The following is a 19,849-nucleotide window of genomic DNA, read 5'->3' as shown; positions in this document are numbered from 1 at the left end:
ATAAACAGGCACAGTTGGAAATTCCTGACTTAGTATCTTCTCTGTTGTGTGAAAATGCTGGGCTGACTGGGAGACAGACATGAACTCACACATGGTAACTAAGCTCATGTGAAGTGTAAGCTGAGAATGGAAATAACCATCTGAAGTTTTACATGAGAACACAGGTATTCCAGTAAAGGAAGGGGCAGTCTGACACCTTGGCCCAGCCTTATAAGCAAAGGTAGAGTTCTGACAATAATTAGCCCATGTTCAGTGAGCACAAGCACCATGCCAAATGCTGGGTTTTATTTGCTTTGTCTCAATCCTCTCTACAGTCCTATAAGCCTGAGATTACTGTCACCCCCATTTTACAGATGAAGAAACTAAACTTAGACAAGGTAAACTATGCAATCTTGTAGTTTATAGAGGAGGACTGACATTTAAACTCAATTATCCTGCTCCTAACCACAACCTTATATTGTCTACAATTCCAAAGAGTAGAGAAAGAGAGCCTAGATGCATTAATGGACAAATAATGTACCAAGATAAAATTTTGTTTTCAAAATTATAAAAGCATTCCTCAAATGGGAGCCAATTTTCCTGCTTACTTTTCAGATATTTAAAATAGATTAGTTAATACTCACTTAGCATCAACTTTTTAGGTTTGATCTGCCATTTCTCTGTTTTCTGATCTCCAGATCTACTTATTCTCTATAAAACAGTAAGAAATTGTTTTTAGAGCACAGGCAAATAAAACCTATTGGTTTGTTTAACAAACACTTATTGGATACCTCTGCTGTGCCAGACACTTTTCTAGATACTGGGCAGATAAGGCCTCTATTCTCAAGGAGTTCATATTCAGATGACCTCTTTGCAACAGTGTAGTGCTTGGGGAAAAACAGTAACAACAAACAAACAAAGCACATGAATAGCAAGATCAGGAGTGGACACTGCCTGCTATCAGCAGAGAGATGGCCAGAGGGGCTAGGAGAAGTCAAGACCAGATGCTGAGATTAGAGAGATCTGGGAGATACAATGACATCATGTAGGTAGGCCTTAAAGTCGTGGATAGAAGTCTAGGCCTTATTCTACATGAGATGAGAAGCCATTAAAAGGGTATTCCTTTAATACTTTGAAGACTTTGAGCTAGAGCCTGCTCCTCTAGACACAACTCCTGAACATACTTTATCTGTAAACACTATGGCGGATTTCTCACCTCCTCATCTGCCTCCTGACTTTCCAGACCCTTGCTCCTCCGAGCACATTCAGTAACAGCACTGGGAGCTTGTTAAAAATGCAGAATTGCAGATTTCACTGCAGCATGCTGGGTCAAATTCTACAATTTATCAACATCCCCAGTGGGATTTTAATGCATTTCAGGTTGAGAGGCATTGGTGTATACCCCTTAGAGGAGCCTTTGGGAATCTTTGTTTTTTCTTTTTTTCTTTTTTTTTCCCCCAATGGTTTTGTGTTTTTCTTGGGAGACATATATGCTCCCAAGACATTGCCTAGCTAAGTGTTAATGAGTCTGAACAAGGCTCGTCTTGGCATCATTAGCGGTAAATGGGTAAGAATACAAGCTCTGAAACCAAACTGCCTGAATTCAAACCTCAACTCGATCTCATGTTATTTAAGTGAACTTCAGCAAGTTAGTTAACCCCTCTCCTCTGTACCTTAACTTTCTTATGTGATAAAAACTGTGCTAGGGAACTTCCCTAGTGGTCCAGTGGTAAAAGAATCTGCCTTCCAATGCAGGGCACGCAGATTCGATCCCTGGCCAGCGAACTAAGATCCCACATGTTGCGGGGCAATGAAGCCCATGCACCACAACTACTGAGCTTGTTCACCTCAGCTAGAGAGAGAAAACCCTCACGCCACAACTAAAAGGAAGCCGGAGCTCCACAACAAAGAGCCAGCATACCACAACGAAAGATCCCATGTACCTCAATGAAGATCCCATGTGCTGCAACTAAAACCTGATGCAGCCAAAAAAATACAGAAAAAACAAAACAAAAAACCCACAACTGCACTTGGAACATAAGGATTTGCCATTATCATTGTTTTATAATTATATCATCATTATGGTGTTACCATTGTGGTTACCATCACCATCACACTTGGTTCTTTTTCCTATACAACATTAGTAGACTTTAAATCAGTTGGGAGAATAACAATGGAAAGTCATGGTGTGATAAAATCTGCATGTTCAGCTCTCACAGGACATTCATTCTTTTGAATGTCTTGCCATTTTCATGACTCAGCTGCAACATCTGTGCAAACGATTCTTTCTGCTTATCTTTTCCATGACCTGAGCTTCATTCAGTCCTCTCTCTCCAATTTCCTGCTAGACCTTGTATCTGAATTTTCTACCATCATCTTACAATCTAAAGGTCCACAACCAAGCGTCTCTCCCCACAAACTAGCTCCTCTTCCAGCTACCCGTTTCAGTCCAAGGAGCTTTACTTTCTCAGTTATGAGGCTCAAAAATGTTATTCTTCCTTTATCTCCCCAATGACTCCACCTATAGCCACACAGTCACCAAACGCTCTAGTGAAATTCTTTAACCACTCTAAGGACCAATTTTTTAAATGCTCAACCCTTCGAAGACCAGTAATTTTATAAAATACAAAATACATTACTGGAAAATGGCATGATAAAAATTCCTCAAAACAACAAAGCCAACATTATTAAATTCACATATAAAATTTATTTTAATAAATTCAGTAAGTACAAATACAACATAAAAAAAGAAAAAAATTAGAGAACTGTACTTATTTATTGAAATTGGGCATACAGGTGATTAATATAGTTAATTGCTATTTCACTCACATGTATGGTTTTTTGCAATTACAATACAATTGAGTAAAATAGCAATTCCCAGTAAGAAACACCTATATGATTATTTTGAAAGAAAAGTGTTCTTGTAGCTGTCAAAGGTTTTAATATGCTCCTTGCTTGTTAACTCATCTAATCTTGTCTCCAGAGGATAATGCTGCCTCAGAGGATAATGCATGTTTAAAACTCTGTGTTGCTGTTTTATTTAAATAAATAAAAACAAATTTCAGACAATATGTACATGAATTTTTAAGAAGCTATTTTAAAGTAATTTCAGCCAGCTCAGGATACTCAGTCTTAACTTTTATAGGAAATGAAGAAAGTGATGTTGTATTTTCAAAACTGACCTTTAATCTTTCATCAGTACCAATTCCAAAATGTGTTGTGCAAAATTACAGTTAACTTGAAATTATATTTGCTGAAAGAAATAGATTTTGGATCCATAAGTTTCTTATGAATGAATGTTCTTTTGACAGAAAATAAAATTTAGGGACTTCCCTGGTGGTGTAGTGGTTAAGACTCCATGCTCCCAATGCAGGGGGCCCAGATTTGACCCCTGGCCAGGGAACTAGATCCCACATGCATGCGGCAACTAAGGAGCCCACCTGCCGCAGCTAAGACCCAGCACAACCAAATAAATAAATTAAAAAAATTTAAATTAGATACAAATATGTAAGATTTTGGTCCATCTTTTCACAGAAATTCAATATCAAAATTATCACCAACTAAGTGTTATTTATTCTATGAGTTAATATTTCATACCATCGTTAGCATACAATGGTGTTACTGGAAATTAATAGCTGAGCAATCATCTTTGCTGAAAATTCACCCCATATTACCAAGTAAATATCTCTGATACAGGTTCTTTCACTAATGACTCAGCATTGTATACATTTATTTTGGTCTTAGTGGCCTTAAGTAATATTTAATAAGGAACCCACTAATATATTTATGTCAAACTTTAAACGTCTCTTTCCATCAGATTTTTAAATTCCATACTTTCTTTTGACATATTTATTTGGTTTGAGCTTGTTTCTTCATGTTTTATATGTAAATGAACATACAGAACCATTACAGAACCATAAAGAGCCAAAGCAATATTCAGCAAGAAGAATAAAGATGGAATCTTCACACTTCCTGACTTCAAACTATATTACAAAGCTATGGTAATCAAAACAGTATGGAGCTGGAAAAAAAAAAAAAAAACAGGCATATAGACTGATGCAACAGAACAGAGAACCCAGAAATAAACCTGTGCATTTATGGTCAACTTATCTTTGACAAAGGTGCCAAGAACACACAATGGGGAAAAGATTCTTCAAAAACCAGTGTTGGGGAAACTGGATCTCTAAATGCAGAGAATGAAACTGAGTCCTTATTTCACACCATAAAGAAATCAAATTAAAATGGATTAAAGACTTAAACATAAGACCTGATACCATAAAAGCCCTAGAAGCAAATGTAGGGAAAAATATTCTTGATGTTGGTCTTGGCAAAAGTTTTTGAATGTATCTCCAAAAGCAGAGGCAACAAAAGCAAAAATAGACCAGTGGGATTACATAAAACTACAAAGCTTCTCCACAGCAAAGTAAACAATCAACAAAGTGAAAAGGCAATCTACACAATGCAAAAAAAAAATATTTGCAAACTATATATTGACAAGATGTTAAATCCAAAATATATGATGAACTCATACAATTCAATACCAAAAATATAAATAACCTGGTTTAAAAACATGTAAATGACTTAGACATTTTTCAAAAGAAGAAATTCAAATGACTAACAGGTATATGAAAAGGTGCTCAACATAATAGTCAGGGAAATGCAAATTAAAACTACAATGATAGGACTTCACACCTGTCAGGATGGCTTGTATCAAAGACAAAATATAGCAATTGTTGGTGAGGATGTTGAGGAAATGGAACTGTGACACACTGCTGGTAGGAATGAAAATTAGTACAGCCATTATGGAAAACAATATGGTACTTCCTCAAAAAATTAAAAATAGATTTACCATATGATCCAGTAATCCCATTTCTGGGTATATATCCAAAGGAAATGATATCACTATCTCAATGAGATCTTCATTCTCATGTTCATTTGCAGCATTATCCACAATAGCCAAGGCATGGGGGGAAAAAAACCTAAATGTTTTATGATGAATGGATAAAGAAAATGTGATACATGTGCACACTGGACTATTACTCAGCCTTAAAAAAGAAACAAATCCTGCCATTGCAACAACATGGATGGGGCTGGAGGACATTATGCTAAATGAAATAATCAAGAAACAGAAACAGAAATACTGCATGATCTCACTTATATGTGGAAACTAAAATAGCCCAACTCATAGAAACAGAGAGTATAATGGTGGTTGCCAGGTATTAGAGGAGGGAGAAATGGGGTGAGGTTGATCAAAGTTACTGTTATGCAAAATTAATAAGTTATAGATATCTAGTGTACAGCATGGTGAGGATGGTTAGCAATATGTGATTATATACTTGAAATTGTGGAAGAGGTTAGATCTTAAATCTTTTCAACATCACACACAATGGTAGCTATCTCGAGGTGATACATTATTTAGCTTGATAGTAGTGATCTCACAATGTATGAGTGTGTGTATGCGTGTATACAGCAAGTTAGCAAATTTTATATTTTTTTTTACTTTTTTCTCTTTAAGAACTTTTATTGAGATACAACTGACATACAATAAACTGCATATATTTAAAGTGTACAACTTGATATTCTTTTTCTTATTAGTAATGTATATATGGCAACCCCAATCTCCCAATTCATCTCACCCCAATCCCCTGTATATTTTAAATATATACAATTTTATATGTCAAAGATATCCAACAAAGGTATTTAAAAAAAACTTTAAACATAGAATTACCATATGATCCAACAATTCTGCTCCTAGATATGAAACCAAGAGAATTGAAAGCTTATGCCTCTGCTGAAAACTTGTACATAAATGTTGATAACAGTGTTATTCATAACAGCCAAAAGATAAAACAACTCAATTGCTCATAAACAAAATACAATATTTTCATACAGGGGAGTGTTATTGAGTGGTAAAAAAGGAATAAAGTGATATCTGCTACATTAAGAATGAGCTTTGAAAACATAATATTAAGTGACAGAAGCCAGTTACAAAAGATCACATAATGTATGATTTAATTTATATAAAATGTCAAGTGTAGACAAACCCCATAGAGACACAAAGATGAGTGACTCCTTAGGGCTGGGGCTTGGGAAGAAATCACGAGTGACTACTGATGTGAACAGTTTCTTTTGGAAGGTGAGTAAACTATTCTAAAATTCAGGTAACAGTTGCATAACCCTATGAATATCCTAAAACCCACTGAATTATATACTTTAAGTGGATGAATTGTATGGTTTGTGAATTATATATCAATAAAGCTTCTATGAAAGAAAACAAATTAAAAAAAAAAGAAATTCCAGTTAGGCCTCCTTTGCCATATATAAACTATGGTTAAAGTAAATACAATTTTGACTTTTCTAACTTACATAATAACGTTAAATTATAAAATTTTTTAAATGTTTAAAATTAATATGATTACAAAAATCAAAAAGCTATAAAAATAATATTATCTTTGATCATTATATACTTGGGGAACATGCAGTGGTATGCTGATCAACAGGTTCTCTGAGGGGAGGTAGGGAGTCATGATTTGCAGAATTTGACAATTTTTGTGGTATAAATACTTTCAAGTGGCCAAAACAAGCTACCTTTAAAAATCAGTTGCAAAATCTCTGAATATTTAATAACCAACTCTCAAGTGCTGGTAAAAGCTGATTCCAGTACTGCATTCCAAGTCCACAAACTAATCTTCAAGTATCACATATTATAATCTCATTCTAATTAAAAACTTTTTTTAAAATTGAAGTATAGTTAATTTACAATGTTGTGTCAGTCTCTGGTGTATAGCGAAGTGAGTCAGTAATATATATATATATTACTTTTTCATATTCTTTTCCATTATAGGTCATTGTAAGATATTGAACATAGTTCCCTGTGCTATTACAGTATGATCTTGTTGTTTACTTTTTATATACAGTAGTTTGTATCTGCTAATCCCAAACCCCTAATTTATCCTTCCCCTCCCAACCATTTTCCCCTTGGTAACCCCAAGTCTGTTTTCTTTCTTTCTTTTTTTTTAAACAGAGGAAATAAATTATTGCAAGTAAACTATTTATTTATATATTTTTAAATTTATTCATTGGCTGCATTAGGTCTTCGTTGCTGGGCGCAGGCTTTCTCTAGTTGCGGTCAGCGGGGGCTACTCTTCGTTGCAGTGGGCAGGCTTCCCATTGCGGTGGCTTCTCTTGTTGTGGAACATAGGCTCTAGGCGCATGGGCTTCAGTAGCTGTGGCACGTGGGCTCAACAGTTGTGGCTCATAGGCTCTAGACTGCACGTTCAGTACTTGTGGTACATAGGCTTAGTGGCTCCACGGCATGTGGGATCTTCGTGGACCAGGGCTCAAACCTGTGTCCCCTGCATTGGCAGGCAGATTCTTAACCACTGCACCACCAGGGAAGTCCCACAAGTCTATTTTCTATGTCTGTACATTCCTGTTTTGTAAATAAGTATATTTGTATTATAGATTCCATGTACAAGTGATATCATATGATATTTGTCTTTCTCTGTCTGACTTACTGCACTTAGTATGATAATCTCTAGGTTCATCCATGTTGCTGCAAATAGCATTATTTCATTTCTCTTATGAGTAATAATCCATGTGCCTATTGGCCATCTCTATATCTTCTTTGGAGAAATGTCTATTTAGGTCTTCTGCCCATCTTTTGATTTTTTGTTTGTTTTTGGATATTGAGTTGTATCAGCTGTTCATATATCTTGGAAATTAATCCCTTGTCAGTCACATTGTTTGCAAATATTTTCTCCCATTTATGTAGGTTGTCTTTTTTTTTTTTTTTTTAAACTCCAGAACCATTTTATTAAGTTTTCTACAAAAATCCTCTTGGGATTTTTTATTATTATTACATTAAAAATATAGATCAATTTTGAAAGGATTGGCATCTCTAACAATATTGACTCTTCCTATTTATATTTTTGACAAAAAATAAACTGCATGTATTTAAAGTGTACAATCTGATATTTTTTTTCTTATTAGTAATGTAGATACGGAAATCCCTAACTCCCAATTCATCCCACCCCACCCCTCCCCCTGACACCCTGCTTTGCCCACTTGGTGTCCATATTTTTGTTCTATACATCTGTGTCTCTGTTTCTACCTTGCAAACCAGTTGATCTGAACCATTTTTCTAGATTCCGCATATATGCATTAATATACAATATTTTTCTCTTTCTGACTTACTTCACTCTGTATGACAGACTCTAGGTCCATCCGTGTCTCTACAAATGTCCCAATTTTGTGCCTTTTTATGGCTGAGTAATATTCCATTGTATACATGTACCACATCTTCTTGATCCATTCATCTGTTGATGGACATTTAGGTTGCTTCCATGACCTGGCTATTGTAAACAGTGCTGCAATGAACATTGGGGTGCATATGTCTTTCTGAATCATGGTGTTCTCTGGGTATATGCCCAGTAGTGGGATTACTGGATCATATGGCAGTTCTATTTTTAGTTTTTCAAGGAACCTCCATACTGTTTTCCATAGTGGCTGTATCAATTTACATTCCCACCAACAGTGCTGGAGAGTACGCTTTTCTCCACACTTTCTCCAGCATTTACTGTTTGTACATTTTCTGATGATGTCCATCCTGACCAGTGTGAGGTGATACCTCATTGTAGTTTTGATTTGCATTTCTCTAATAATTAGTGATGTTGAGCAGCTTTTCAAGTGCCTCTTGGCCATCTATTTAGGTCTTCTGCCCATTTTTTGATTGGGTTGTTTTTTTGATATTGAGCTGCATGAACTGTTTATATATTTTAGAGATTAATCCTTTGTCTGTTGATTCATTTGCAAATATTTTCTCCCATTCTGAGGGTTGTCTTTTCATCTTGTTTATAGTTTCCTTTGCTGTGCAGAAGCTTTTAAGTTTCATTAAGTTGCACTTATTTTTGTTTTTATTTGCATTACTCTAGGAGGTGGGTCACAAAAGATCTTGCCATGATTTATGTCAAAGAGTGTTCTTCCTAGGTTTTCCTCTAGGAGTTTTATAGAGTCTGGCCTTACATTTAGGTCTTTAATCCATTTTGAGTTTATTTTTGTGCATGGTGTTAGGGAGTGTTCTAATTTCATTTTTTCACATGTAGCTGTCCAGTTTTCCCAGCACCACTTATTGAAGAAGCTGTCTTTTTCACCACTGTATATCCTTGCCTCCTTTGTCATAGATTAGTTGACCATAGTTTATCTCTGGGCTTTCTATCCTGTTCCATTGATCTACACAGTATTTCTGTTTTTGTGCCAGTACCATATTGTCTTGACTACTGTACCTTTGTAGTATAGTCTGAAGTCAGGGAGTCTGATTCCTCCAGCTCTGTTTTTTCCCCTCAAGGTTGCTTTGGCTATTTTATGTCTCCATGCAAATTTCAGGATTTTTTGTTCAAGTTCTGTAAAAAAAATTCCATTGATAATTTGATACGGATTGCATTGAATCTGTAGATTGCTTTGGGTAGTACAGTCATTTTCACAATGTTGATTCTTCCAATAGAAGAACATGGTATATCTTTTCATCTGTTTCTCTCATCTTTGATTTCTTTCATTAGTGTCTTACAGTTTTCTGAGTACAGGTCTTTAACCTCCTTGGTTAGATTTATTCCTAGGTATTTTATTCTTTTTGTTGCAATGGTGAATCGGATTGTTTCCTTTATTTCTCTTTATGATATTTCATTGTTAGCGTATAGGAATGCAAGAGATTTCTGTGTGTTTATTTTGTATCCTGCAACTTTACCAAATTCATTGAATAGCTCTAGTAGTTTTCTGGTGGCATCTTTAGGATTTTCTATGTGTAGTATTATGTCATCTGCAAACAGTGACACTTTTACTTCTTCTTTTCCAATTAGGATTCATTTTATTTCTTTTTCTTCTCTGATTGCTGTGGCAAGGACTTCCAAAACTATGTTGAATAATAGTGGTGAGAGTGACATCCTTGTCTTGTTCCTGATCTTAGAGGGAATGCTTTCAGTTTTTCACCACTGAGAACAAAGTTTGCTGTGGGTTTGTAACATATGGCCTTTATTATGTTGAGGTAGGTTCCCTCTATGCCCACTGTCTGGAGAGTTTTTACCATAAATCTGTGTTGAATTTTGTCAAAAGCTTTTTCTGATTCTATTGAGATAATCATATGATTTTTATCCTTCAATTTGTTAATATGGTATATCACATTGATTGATTTGTGTATATTGAAGAATCCTTGCATTGCAGGCATAAACCCCACTTGATCATGGTGTATGATCCTTTTAATGTGTTGTTGGATTCTGTTGCCTAGTATTTTGTTGAGGATTTTTGCATCTAAATTCATCAGTGATACTGTTCTGCAATTTTTTTTTTTTCGTAGTATCTTTGTCTGGTTTTGGTATCAGGGTGATGGTGGCCTCATAGAATGAGTTTGGGAGTGTTCTTTCCTCTGAAATTTTTTGGAAGACTTTGAGAAGGATGAGTGCTAGCTCTTCTCTAAATGTTTGACAGAATTCACTGTGAAGCCATCTGGTCTTGGACTTTTGCTTGTTGGAAGATTTCTAATCACAGTTTCAATTTCAATACTTGTGATTGGTCTGTTCATATTTTCTCTTTCTGATTCAATGTTGGAAGGTTATACCTTTCTAAGAATTTGTCCATTTCTTGCAGGTTGTTCATTTTATTGGCATACAGTTGCTTGTAGTAATCTCCTATGATGCTTTTTATTTCTGCAGTGTCCATTGTAACTTCTCCAGTTTCATTTTTAATTTTACTGATTTGAGTCCTCTCCCTCTTTTTCTTTTTGAGTCTTGCTAAAGGTTTATCAGTTTTGTTTATCTTCTCAAAGAACCAGCTTTTAGTTTTATTGATTTTTGCTATTGTTTTCTTTCTTGCTATTTCATTTATTCCTGCTCTGATCCTTTATGATTTCTCTCCTTCTGTTAACTTTGAGTTTTGTTTGTACTTCTCCGGTTTCTTTAGGTGCAAGATTAGATTGTTTATTTGGGATTTTTCTTGTTTCTTGAGGTAGGATTGTATTGCTATAAACTTCCCTCTTAGAACTGCTTTTGTTGCATGCCATAAGTTTTGGATTGTTGTGTTTTTGTTGTCATTTGTCTTGAGGTATTTTTTGAATTCCTGTTTGATTTCTTCAGTGCTCTATTGGTTATTTAGTAGTGTATTGTTTAGCCTCCATTTGTTTATGTTTTTTACAGTTTTTTTCCTGTAATTGATTTCTAATCTCATAGTGTTGTAGTTGGAAAAGATGCTTGATATGATTTCAATTTTCTTAAATTTACCAGGCTTGATTTGTGACCCAAAATGTGTTCTATCCTGGAGAATGTTCTGTGTGCACTTGAGAAGAAAGTACAATCTGCCGTTTTGGATGGAATGTCCCATAAATATCAATTAAATCTAGCTGGTCTATTGTGTCATTTAAAGCTTGTGTTTACTTATTAATTTTCTGTCTGGATGATCTGTCCATTGGTGTAAGTGGGGTGTTAAAGTCCCACACTATTATTGTGTTACTGGAGATTTCCTCTTTTATAGTTGTTAGCATTTGCCTTATGTATTGAGGTGCTCCTATATTGGGTGCATATATATTTATAATTGTTATATCCTCTTCTTGGATTGATCCCTTGATCATCATGTAGTGTCCTTTCTTGTCTCCTGCAACAGTTTTTATTTTAAAGTCTATTTTATCTGATGCATATTGCTACTCCAGCTTTCTTCTGATTTCCAGTTGCATGGAATATCTTTTCCCATCCTCTCACTTTCAGTCTGTATATGTCACTAGGTCTGAAGTGGGTCTCTTGTAGATAGTACATAAATGGGTCTTGTTTTTGTATCCATTCAGCTAGTCTGTGTCTTTTGGTTGGTGCATTTAGTCTATTTACATTCAAGGTAATTATCAGTATGTATGGTCCTTTTACCATTTTCTAAATAGTTCTGTTTTCATAGGTCCTTTTCTTCTCTTGTGTTTCCACTTAGAGAAGTTCCTTTAGCATTTGTTCTAGGGCTGGTTTGATGGTGCTGAATTCTCTTAGATTTTGCTTGTTTGTAAAGCTTTTGATTTCTCCATCCTATCTGAATGAAATCCTTGCTGGGTAGAGTATTCTTGGTTGTAGGTTCTTCCCTTTCATCACTTTAAATATATCATGCCACTCCCTTCTGGCTTGCAGAGTTTCTGCTGAGAAGTCAGCTGTTAACCTTATGGGAGTTCCCTTGTATGTTATTTGTCATTTTTCACTTCTTGCTTTTAATAATTTTTGTCTTTAATTTTTGTCAATTTGATTACTATGTGTCTTAGCATGTTTCTTCTTGGGTTTATCCTGCCTGGGACTCTCTGCGCTTCCTGGACTTGGGTGGCTATTTCCTTTCCCACGTTAGGGAAGTTTTCAACTATAATCTCTTCCAATATTTTCTTGGATCCTTTCTCTCTCTCTTCTCCTTCTGGGACCCCTGTAATGTGAATGTTGGTGTGTTTAGTGTTGTCCCAGAGGTCTCTTAGGCTGTCTTCGTTTCTTTTCATTCTTTTTTCTTTATTCTTTTCCACGTCAGTGATTTTCACCATTCTGTCTTCCAGGTCACTTATTCACCCTTCTGCCTCAGTTATCCTGCTATTGGTTCCTTCTAGTGTATTTTTCATTTCAGTTATTGTATTGCTTATCTCTGTTTGTTTGTTCTTTAATTCTTCTAGGTCTTTGGTAAACTTTTCCTGCATCTTTTCAATCTTTGCATCCAGTCTTTTTTCAAAGTCCTGGATCATCTTCACCATCACTATTCCAAATTCTTTTTCTGGAAGGTTGCCTATCTCCACTTCATTTAGTTGTTTTTCTGGGGTTTTACCTTGTTCCTTCATCTGGTACAAAGTCCTCTGCCTTTTCATTTTCTCTATCTTACTGTTGCTGTGGTTTTCAGTTCCACAGAATGAAATACTGCTGATACTACTTGCTACTGCTGTCTGCCCTCTTGTGGAGGAGGTTATCTAAGAGGCTTATGCATGCTTCCTGATGGGAGGGACTGGTGGTGGGTTATGGCTGGGTATTGCTTTGGTGGGCAGAGCTCATTAAAACTTTAATCTGCTTGTCTGCTAATAGGTGGGACTATGTTCCCACCCTATTGATTGTTTGGCCTGAGGCAGCCCAGCACTGGAGCTTACAGGCTCTTTGGTGGGGCTAATGGCAGATTCTGGGAGGGATCACACCAATGAGCACTTCCCTCAACTCCCACCGCCAATGTCCCCATCCCTGCGGTGAGCCACAGCCGTCCCCCACCTCTGCAGGCGACCCTCTAACACCAGCAGGTAGGTCTGGTTCAGTCTCTTACAGGGGTCACTGCTCCTTCCCCCTGGGTCCTGGTACAAGAGTGGAGTCTCTGTTTCCCCCAGTCCTGTGGAAGTCCTGCAGTCAAATCCCACTGGCCTTCCAAGTCTGATTCTCTGGGGATTCTTCCTCCCATTGCCAGACCCCCAGGTTGGAAAGCCTGATGTGGGACTCAGAACCCTCACTCCAGTGGATGGACTTCTGTGGTATAACTGTTCTCCATTTTGTGAGTCACCTATCCAGTGGTTATGGGATTTGTTTTTATCACAATTGTGCCCCTCCTACCATCTCACTGCAGCTTCTCCTTTGTCTCTGGATGTGGGGTGTCTTTTTTGGTGAGTTCCAGTGTCTTCCTATCAATGATTGTTCAGCAGTTAGTTGTGATTCTGGTGCTCTTGCGAGAGGGAGTTAGCGCACTCTTTTTGTTTTCTTCATGATTATCATTGCTGTGCAAAAGCTTTTAAGTTTAGTTTTTTGTATTTGTTTTTGTCTTTTCATTTGTTTATTTTTGCTTTCATTTCTATCGCCTTGGGAGACTGCCTAAGAAAATATTGCTACAATCTATGTCAGAGAATGTTTTGCCTATGTTCTTTTCTAGGAGTTTTATAGTGTCCTGTCTTATATTTAAGTCGTTAAGCCATTTTGAATTTATTGTTGTGTATGGTGTGAAGGAGTGTTCTAACTTCCCTGATATCCATGGGGCTGTCCAGCTTTCCCAACACCACTTGCCAGAGACTGTCTTTTCTCCATTATATATTCTTGCCTCTTTTGTCAAAGATTAATTGACTCTAGGTATGTGGGTTTATTTCTGAACTCTCTATTTTGTTCTGTTGATCCATATGTCTGTTTTTGTGCCAATACCCTGCTGTTTTGATTACTCTTGCCTTGTACTATTGTCTGAAGTCTGGGAGGGTTATTCCTCCAACTTTGTTTTTTTTCCTCAGAATTGCTTTGGCAATTCTGGGTCTTTTATGGTTCCATATAAATTTTAGGATTATTTGTTCTAGTTCTGTGAAAAATGCCATGGGTAATTTGATAGGGTTACACTAAAAAAACTTTTAAATTCTTTCACTCTGTTCAAGTTACTGCCATTTAGAAACAATAAGTGGTATTTCCCTCTTCATCATGATACTTTCTAATTTTTATCTTCCAGCTCTTTCCTTCTAAATCAATAGCTTCTCAAATTTTGGTTATTGATCACTTACTCCTGGCCCCTGATAAACCTCCTCTTGTCTCCAATGGGCTTCCAGATTGGGCCTTTCTACAATCCCTTCTTTTTTCACCTTCTTCATTTGTAGTCCCCATTAAGCTTGATATTATTCTACTCTTCTGGCTCCAAAACTCTTTCTCATTGTAGTTAATTTTCTCAATTGGAAAAACAAAAGAATCATAGAAAATTCCTGTGTAATTTCCTGCTTCTGTTCTCCTCTTCTTGGATTTCAACTCCTAACCCTCCTTCTTTGCTGCCCAGGCTCTCCTTCTATGAAGATTCCTTACCTCCAGTTTTGTCTTCTCAAAGCCTTGGTTCCTACATCCCTCCTCTCACACCCACCTGACTCAGGCACTCCCTCCTAACTTCTGTGCCCCTTTACTCTACTAGTCAACCCACTCTAATGTCTTCACATTCCAATCTCCTCACCTAAGGACCTGGATTTTTCCCCTTTACCATCATTTTGAGGGCACAGCCTAGGAGCTAGGCTAGCGTTCTCATTCACAGACTGGGAAAATGGAAGGCACTAGCCATGATTTCTCCCCATCTGCTTCTCCCGTCCAGTGTTCCTGTGCCTGTTCACAATTCTGCTCATGATCTGTCCAAACTATGACTCTGGATGATAGCTGTGTCCACCCATGTTATCTCTATTTTAAATCTGGGAAAAACAATGTGTGAGAAAGAACTCTAAGAAGCTGCTGTCCAAATCCTCTGTCAGGCACCTGCAGAGACTGAATCTAACAGAGAGAAGCATGGAAGCTTCTGATGTCATCAGCCATTCAACATGGTGCTGGGGAAGAAAACCTTTCCTCTACATGTCTTAGATTTTGACTAGGATTCTGTCACAAAAGACATATTAACAAGATAAAAGCATACAAATGTATTTAGTGTAAGTTTTATTTATAAAATGGGAGGAAGTGAAGAACCAAAGACCTAAATGCTTTTATACTCAGCTGAACAAAGAGAGGTAATTGTGGAAAAGTAACTGAAATATATGGGAGGCTAAGATAAGAATTATTTTAACAAGATCTGTTTGTACAGGATTCTCTTGGCATTGACTCCCACTTCTTGTGATGTGCATCTTTCCTCCTGGTATAGAGAGGACATCTTTCACATGGGAGTGTTAACCCTTGCTTTCAGGAAGAAAAGGGCATTCAGAATATCCCTCTTGCACCTGGTGTTTTACAAGTGCTTTTAGCTCAAAATAATTCTTATGCCAAAGTGGCATATTTTAGGGTGGCACATTCTTGCCAAACTTCATTGGCAATCACTCCACCTGGAAGGAAAACATATGCAACTGCATGAGTGATGGGTTCACTTTTCCTGGAGTCCAGGGTTAAATAAAACCTCTTGGTATGGACACACCCTCTCCCATTCCTCCAGCTCTGTCCTTTATCCTAGAGCCACTGTTACCCTTTCCCCACAAATGCCATGTTCTCTCCGTTTAAAACTTGAAACATTTTGCACACCCCTTCACTCCTTACTATTCTCATTTCAGACCCCAAACTGGTGAGAGGAGAGAACAACTGACAAGGAAATTTAGGGTAATAAGAAATATTAAGACCTAAAAAGAGGAAATAAGTTTATAAAAAGATTCCAGGTTCACTGTCATGTTGGATAAAAAAATTAGTCCAAAGTACTGTATTTTGCAAAGCTGTTCTTCTTACCATTTACTAACACTTATTATGTGCAGGGACCTGTGCTGAAGAGAACTTATACAACCCTACTCTCTGGCATCTTAGAGTCTAGGACATATTCTAGGATTAAAGAGAAGCTCCTTTGAGCTTCTAACATAAAGACAGAATTATGTATGGCTTCACATAGACTCCAAATGGTGTATAAAATTTCAGGGAGTCTGCAGAACTTCTAATGCCTGTCCCTCAATTCTAACTAAGAAATTTTAGTCTGGAAATAAAATTTCTGGAAATATATATATATTCTTTGACCCAGAAATTTCACTGCCATTGATGTGTCCTACTAATACAATATCACTTGTAAAAAAAAAAAAAAAAATTGAAAGGAAAAAATCTCTATTTTGAGGCAGATATGATGGGGTTTTTTGTGAAGGTGAGGGAGAATGCCATAGGAGTACAGACAGAAAAGTGAATATATGGTGGAAATGTAAGTTGGTACAGCCACTATGGAAAACAGTTTGGAGGTTCCTTAAAAAAGTAAAAATGGAACTACCATATGACCCAGCAATCCCACTACTGGGCATATACCCTGAGAAAACCATAATCCAAAAAGAAACATGTACCATAATGTTCATTGCAGCACTGTTTACAATAGCCAGGACATGGAAGCAACCTAAATGCCCATCAACAGATGAATGGATCAAGAAGATGTGGCACATATATACACAATGGAATATTACTCAGCCATAAAAAGGAATGAAACTGAGTTATTTGTAGTGAGGTGGATAGACCTAGCGACTGTCATACAGAGCGAAGTAAGCCAGACTGAGAAAAACAAATACCATATGCTAACTCATATATATGGAATCTAAAAAAATGGTACTGATGAACCCAGTGACAGGGCAAGAATAAAGATGCAGATGTAGAGAACGGACTTGAGGACACTGGTTTGGGGGGGTGGGGCTAAGGGGAACCTGGGACGAAGTGAGAGAGTAGCATATATACACTACCAAATGTAAAATAGCTAGTGGGAAGTTGTTGCATAAGATAGGGAGATCAACTTGATAATGGATGATGACTTAGAGGGCCAGGATAGGGAGGGTAGGAGGTGGTCAAGTGAGGGAAGGGATATGGGGATATATGTATAAATACAGCTGATTCACTTTGGTATACCTCAAGAACTGGCACAAGAGTGTAAAGCAATTATATTCCAATAAAAGCTTAAAAAAAAAAGAAAAGAAAAGTGAATATACTATCACAAACTATATCACTGTATCCAGGGTCATTTCTACTGGACCTTCTAACTGTATTTCTAACAAGTCTAAATACATTCTGCTTTTCGTCAAGGCTTTTGATTCCTGATTTTGATCCACTGTTTAAACTTTGACAATAAGCATATCTAACATTTCTGACTGTGTCAGAATTTTATTTTGTAATTTGTATTTTTCCCACTTAGAAGTTACTAATTAGCCACTGTCTAAGATAAGCAAAGCCAGGCACTAGTTAGAGAGGTAAGGGTAGATTTTGTTCAGTAATACTACTGCAATAGGGAAAAGAGCCCAGTGTGAACTGAACTCAACTTTGATTTGTGCAGAGATGACTGAGCATTTTTTAAAAAAGAATGAGGGAGTTGGGGTAGGTGGGTAAGGTGGAAGTTAAGCAGAATCAGGGAAATAGAAATTTACAAAAAGGCAGGAAGTGGGGGTCAGTTAATGTGACCAGGCCATCTAGGTTTGCTAATTGGCACTTCTGTAGAGGAGAAACAAATTTCTTATATCTCAGTGACAGGAGGCAGTGATAACAGAGCAAGATACTCACCAAAGTTAAGGCACTTTCACTCCCAAAGAAACAGAGTAAAAGCGACAGTTATCTCCCTGACTGTTTGGATTTCAAAGGGCCAGCTCTCAGGTTCTAGAGGAAACTGGGGTGGTAGATTTATAACTCAAAGGGCAGAGAAAAGATTTATAATTGCATTAACCATTCTAACCTTTCCGAAGTATGTGCTCTAAGTGCTCTAAGAGGGAGGGGTTTAGGGGTCTGTCTGCTTACACCAGGTCTTGGCTACATCAAATGCTAAATTCTCCTAGCAGCATTGAGCTTTCTCAGGCAGGCACTTTAAATGGGGCTAGGTCATCCTAGGGATGTGGCCTTGAGCTGTTTGAAATTATGTTCAAGTCCCTCCGGGGTGTTTATGTTTGTGTGTGTGTGTGTGTGCGCGCGCGCGCGCACGCGCTCAGGGTGGGAGTGAAATTATTTGTGTTGAGAATCTGCAGTTTTTACAGGTCAAAATTGAAGCCTAGTTGAGAAGAGGGCTCAGAGGAGACTGACTAGAGCATGCTCAAGGAGAGTCTTTGTCACTGTATGAAACATGGGTAAAGTCAATTAAACCCAAGATGCATTGACTGAGCGCCTAATTCAGGTACAGTCATAGATTTTCAGTTGGATTGAGGACTCAGAAACCATTGAAACAATCTCTGACCTCCTCTATAATATTCCTAATGAGCTAGCATCTACTAGGATTTACCACTGATGGGAAACTCACTTCTTAATGAAGCCTGAACATTGCTGTACAGGTTTGATTGCTGGGAAGTACTGCTTACCTTGAATCCAAACCTACATTCATGATGCTTTCAACCATCAGAACCTTTCATGACAAAGCAGAAGAAGCTTACTCTCTCTCCCAATTAACAGTAGAAGATGAATATTCTGTCTTCTACTCATTACACACTTAACTTTCTTTTTCTGGGGGGGGGGAACTCTACTTACTTCAATTATTTCTCACATCTTGTTTTCATTATTTCTTTGTAGGTATAAACTTAATTAATAAAGCCTGTAGGTTAGCTGGCAAATCTTTTGATAGATTATGTATGAACACTACTAGGACTGGTGGATTCCTTGCATGGATGCATGGTGGCAGCAGCTAGGAAGTAGGAAGTGATTCTTTTTCACCTCCAATAGCTACATTTATCCTGTGGCCTTTTCCACTGAAAGGAGCCTTAGCCCACTCAGACAACAGAGTGATTTCATCTTAAAGATGATTCTGAGTCATTTGGCAAAAAAAGTGGAGGTAAACATGTTAAATGTTTCATAGTTTTCTCTTATTAAAGTTAAATTCAATCTAAAATGATTGAATTATTTTAAGTTCCAGTGAGGTAGGCTTTATTTATTTTTATTTTATTTTAATTAATTATTGATTGATTGATTGCTGCACTGCATGGCTTTTGGGATCTTAGTTCCCCAAGCAGGGAGTGAACCCAGGCCCTCGGCAGTGAGATCGTGGAGTCCTAACCATAGGATTACCAGGAAATTCCCTGCTTTATTTATTTTTAAATTCACTGATGTAAAAGACTATTTCTGCTAAATGCTGGGTGAGTTCTGTGTTACTCTACCTTTTGACTAATACTGTGCAATCTCAGGACTATTCATTAATTTAGTAATTATTTAGTAAGTAATTTCTATTCTGTGCAGTGCACTGTGCTAGGGCCTGATGCAAGGAAGCAAACAAGACAGGCAAGATCCTGTTCTTGTGGAACCTGCATTCTAGTGGTGAGAGATGAATAATATACAAATAGAGGAACAGGCAATGCCAGATTATAGTGAATGCTGTGATGAAAATGAATTAAACAAGGTCATATAATAACAAGTGAGACATATCATAGGAGTTAAATAAACAGACACTAAATCAATATTTGCAACCATAAACTCCTAGACCCACACTCCAAATAAAATCTTAA

This window comes from Hippopotamus amphibius, chromosome 1, assembly GCF_030028045.1.
Source record: "Hippopotamus amphibius kiboko isolate mHipAmp2 chromosome 1, mHipAmp2.hap2, whole genome shotgun sequence".
Taxonomy (NCBI): Eukaryota; Metazoa; Chordata; class Mammalia; order Artiodactyla; family Hippopotamidae; genus Hippopotamus; species Hippopotamus amphibius.
The sequence above is the reverse complement of the archived record's forward strand: the minus strand, read 5'-3'. Positions refer to the sequence as shown.